The 4,747-nt window shown below is 41.1% G+C and overlaps 1 protein-coding gene across 1 annotated transcript in view; it reads left to right on the top strand.

Moving 5' to 3' along the window:
• Positions 1–234: 234 nt before the first annotated feature.
• Positions 235–4,747, top strand: part of LOC144495003 (uncharacterized) — a 218,217-nt gene continuing 213,704 nt past the window's right edge. Inside the window, exon 1 of the mRNA XM_078214763.1 lies at positions 235–259. The gene's annotated coding sequence lies outside the window, so the exon portion shown is untranslated. The remainder of the gene's footprint in view (positions 260–4,747) is intronic.

The raw sequence follows: 4,747 nt of genomic DNA, 5'->3' as shown, positions 1-4,747 counted from the left end.
GGGTCCTCGAACATTAAATAAAATTTAATAATTGAGTCGCAAATAATAGGCGCCGTTTCATTTTAAACGGACATCAGTAGAGAATTACTTTAATTGTATTTAATTTTTAAAAAATAATTAGGTTTGGGTGCGGGTGCTGTGGATAGTTGTGTGTGTTGTGTGCTGCCAGGACCTGCCGGACGGTTGGAACCGGCTCGCGGGGGGACGGTTTGCTGGTTCTCTCTCCTTCAGCAATCGGAGGCAAGACCTGCCACTGAAGGTGCGTTGTGTATTTGCTAGTCTCTATTATTACTGTTTTATATTTAAAAGTGAAATATTCAACGGGTCAGGCAGCCTCTATGGAGAGAGGGTAGCAGCAGGTCAGCTCCAGAACCCAGAAAGAAACATCCACTTGGACATCAAACATCACTTTCACTGGTTGCCCAGGTGTTAGTCCACAACAGTAAACAACAGCCCCCCCACTCTTTCTTAGTGAAATATAACTCATAGAAAATTATCACAAAACATATCAAATTTAATGATACAGCCACTCGTGTCGCCTCCACAGATGCTGCCTGACTTGCTCGGTATGTCCAATATCTACTGTTTTGTGATATGTACAGACTGTGTTGCCGTAGTAAATCAACTCTAGCTTAACCTTTTATGGTGGGTTGACTCATTAAAAAAAAATAATCCAAGGATACACAGGTTGGAGCGTAGCATGTTACAGTTCACTCAGTGTGTTACTTTCACCTTTTCTAGTGTTCATTTCAATTTGGTCCTAGCTATAGGGAATTTCTGGTGTTCAGTATCACTGAAGTCATCAAAAAGGCTAACCAGCCAATCACCTTAAAGAATTCTCACGGACAGCAAACCAGGAAGTAACGAACTGGTTTTGCCCTTCACTTGTTTTTTTGTATAAACCAAAAGAAAGTTTGTGATATACACATGGGTTTAAGGTAGAAGCTGAAATAAATAAACAAACTTAAAAAAATCCAAATCTCTGGAATTTTTGCATGGAGTAGAGAAATTCAGCAACATAAATTCACAAATACAAAATCAGAGTGGTTGTTCAACAGTAGTTATGGCTTAGTGCACTGTTAAAAGCCTAGTTATACCTCATTCAACAGGGCTTAAGACTATTTGCAGAGACAGTTGAAATTTATTTCAAATCAGATTTCTAAGTGATTTCCTTCTGTGAGGAACATAGAATTACTGACAACAGGTTTTGAATTTCTGCATTTTACTGCGCATGTGTGGATGTCAGAAAGTGCTCTCCGCTTCGCAGAATAAAAATGGTGAACACTGAGTTTTACATCATTATAACAGCAACATTTGGACCATAAAATTGTACTATCTCTCAAAAACAATAATTTGTACTTATATAATTCATTTAATATAGTAAAATCTGGAAGGCACTTCAGGAGTGTTATCAAACAAAACATTGACACAGTCACGTAAAGGGATATAAGGGACACATGACCAAATGCTTGATCAAAGAGCTCAGTCAACACATACTGCTCTGCACAGTGAGTTATGACATCTCTGCATCACTAAGAATGAAAAATTGTAAGGGCCCGTTAAAAACAGAACTACGAAAATTCATAAAGTGACTTAAGAGTGCAACCTAATCGAGTGGATGCAAAGCCCAAGTGTTGATGGGGAAAGATGCAGATTATTAGTATACGTGAGTGGTGCTTGCCACACAAATTCAATCTTTCAGCATAACATCTAGATCATTGTTAAGAATGTGATTTGTATTATCACAATGGGACTAATTACAAATCTGTTTAAAACACAAGACTGTCTGATTTTCCCTGGAGACATTAGGCATTAAAAGGCCTCCAAGTGGCCATGATCAGGTCTTGAATTGCAATGTTAGTTTATCCTGTCTTTTGCACAAGATGTCACCTGAGCCAAGGTTTTGAAGCGCAAACTAGGAATAACTGGCCGAGGCTCGATAAGATTTAGTTTAGGATTCAAATTTAACTGTTGACAGTGGTAATATTCAAACCTGGAAACCAGAGCATTGTTCCAGGTTTGTGGTTTACTACTTCAGTGACCTATATCACTAGGCCACAAGATGAACCCAAACTTTTTCAGGTCATCTATGCCTGCCACAGGACGATTTACCATCTACTGTGGTGGGATTCAAGCCAGGCACTCCAGAGCATTGCTCTAGGTTTGTGGCTTACCTTTCGTAGTTACAATGCTAATTCACAGTGGACAGGGCAAGCCCTTAATCCATCTCCTTGCTTACTCCAAAAATCAATTCAGATTCAAATTGAATCCAATTAATGGACCCACAAGAGAGACATACAAGAAAAGGCACTGCACCTGATCTTGGACTTGATCTAACACTTGATCCAGTTCAGTGACCAAGACCAAGACCTGGGCCTGGCAAAACTTGCTATCAACAGGTCCAGGCAGCGGGTGACCGAGGGGATCGTCCGACTTGACTGTCTGCCCCTCTACCGCGCCTACGTTCATGGCTGGGTATCCTTGGAGAGGGAGCATGCGGTGTCTGAGGGCACTGTTGATGCCTTCCGTACCCGTGAGCACCGCAGGGGCTGGAGTGCATTATCAACCTCTTTAATCATATTTTAGTTTGATATTTTAAGTTTCCTTTCTACTTTGCCTTTTGTTTCGGGTGCTCCTCTCCTTTTTTGGGGACCGCCCTTTTTGATTTATTCCTCAGTTAACGTGATTTAGTTTAATTGTTTTGCCAAAAAGACTGGCTCTGATTGACAATTAACTTGGCTGAAAATGCTCACTAGAGAACCTGCACGTTACTTTGCTGTTTAGTGATGCAATTAATAATTTCTCCTAATTGTGACCAGTTGAACAGGAGTAAAGAAGTCAGTGCTGAGCACAGCTTTTACTGTTCACTTGCTGCTGGAGATCTTCTGACTAGACTGTGTTTGAAGAGGACTTTTGTGACAGTTTGGGAGACTTTTTGGGGTACTTTATCAAGACTTCACCAACATTCCATCGAAGTATTTCCCACAAATTGTCTGAAGACTTTGCCTAAAGAACGTGAGCACTCTGCTATTCAAACTTATTAGAGGCCTTACATGAGTCACCAGGAGAAAGGGAGTAATTGGTTATTGATATGTTAGGAGCCATCCCTTTTCTGGAGCATGAATGGGTGGGGGAAGGCAAGCAAATCAGCACTAGCTGTTGCAAGAGAATGTGACAGAAGAGCTCGTTTGTTGGGTCTCAGATTTGTCTAAGACACCAGGCATTACTACCACTGTTCCAGAAAGTCAAGGCCTGGAATACAAGAGGAAGAGAAGAAGTCCAGGGAAAACTCTAGCGGTTATGGTATGGTACCATCTATGTTCTGGTCAATAGTAAAAATAATAATAGTTTCAAGCAAATCAGTTTGACGATCCAACCCAAGATAATTCCATAAGTTGAGATCGAAGAGGTATCTTTGGATGGGGTTGCGTGTGAGGAAATGGTCTTTATTTGGAAAAACAAATAGGGCCCTTTTTTGTTACAGAATAATGCTGAGGCTAGCATCATCACTGTTATTGAAGTATAAGTCGGACAGCAACTTTAGGTGACTGCACTTATGTAATGAAGTTGGGAAATTGCTGTCTCATTTGTCCTACTGTTTCAGTATCTACGTGAGAATGGTATTTTGACTAGAGACTCATTTAAAATCCATGGCATGAAGTTGCTATATTTGCATGATAGATACCTGCTTATCTGGACACAAATCATTAACATTTGTCCATTCTAGTATAAGTAAAGTTTTAACAGAATGATTGATACATCTTAAATACTATCAAATGATCACTTCTGCATTGAAAATTAACTTTCACAAGTATGGAGTCTCATTTTAATTATCATTTGAGATTTTAAATTTTAAAAAATGTTTTCTTTCTGAGCCTTTCTCTTAATCCTATGTTGCTGTCCTCTCTTTGGCCAGAATTTTACTGATCCCATGGAGGCAGGAATGATGGCCTAATGATGGGGACTGTAAAATAGTGTGGGCCCATTCAGACAAATTCCCTGACATCTTCCGCAATTTGCTGAATTTCCCAAAAGCAGCCATTGCGGCAGATCACTGGTTGACTGATCTGAAGTGGATAGATATTTGACATACATAAGGACTGAACCGACCAGGATTTCCCCATACAAACATAAAAATTAGGTGCAGAAGCATGTCAGGTGATTCTAATCTTTAGCAGTATCACAATGGAAGCTCAGAGCTTACTGCATTGAGGTGAGGAATTAGCATCAGCAGAGTTGTGAAGATAAATGGCAGATCTGTGAATTTGTCTTCAGCGTGTCCTCAACCAAGCTAAACTATCGTGCTTGGAGGTTCTGGATAGGATGGGGTCAATATCATTTACCACTACTGGAATGGTGTCTCCTAGGTACTCACTGGATGTAGAATAAAGGCTCCTAGGAGGCACTGGAGGCGTTGTCTGGTCACGGTGTTGGTATTTTCAGACTCTGACTCCTCTGGATAAGAGGAGAGTGGTCCTGGATGTAGCCACATGATGCAGGTGTGCAGTGGCCAGGGGAGCTGCAGTGTCCAAAAGAAGCCATTGGAGGTGAACGAGGAGGGTGCATGGAGCAACGAAGGCAGCCTGATCGTAGAAGCCATTATCCAGCTCAGTAGGTGGGTGTACTGGCGAAAGCTCAGTTTCATTAATGCCTGAGCAGCAATACTTGTGCAGTGTGCATCTGTCCTGGGAGGTGGTGCTGTTGGATATATGTGGAATAAGGAGTTGAGGCCACTGGTAAGTGGTTG

This window comes from Mustelus asterias, chromosome 6, assembly GCF_964213995.1.
Source record: "Mustelus asterias chromosome 6, sMusAst1.hap1.1, whole genome shotgun sequence".
NCBI classification, from domain to species: Eukaryota; Metazoa; Chordata; class Chondrichthyes; order Carcharhiniformes; family Triakidae; genus Mustelus; species Mustelus asterias.
This window is presented reverse-complemented; position numbering and strand designations above follow the sequence as displayed.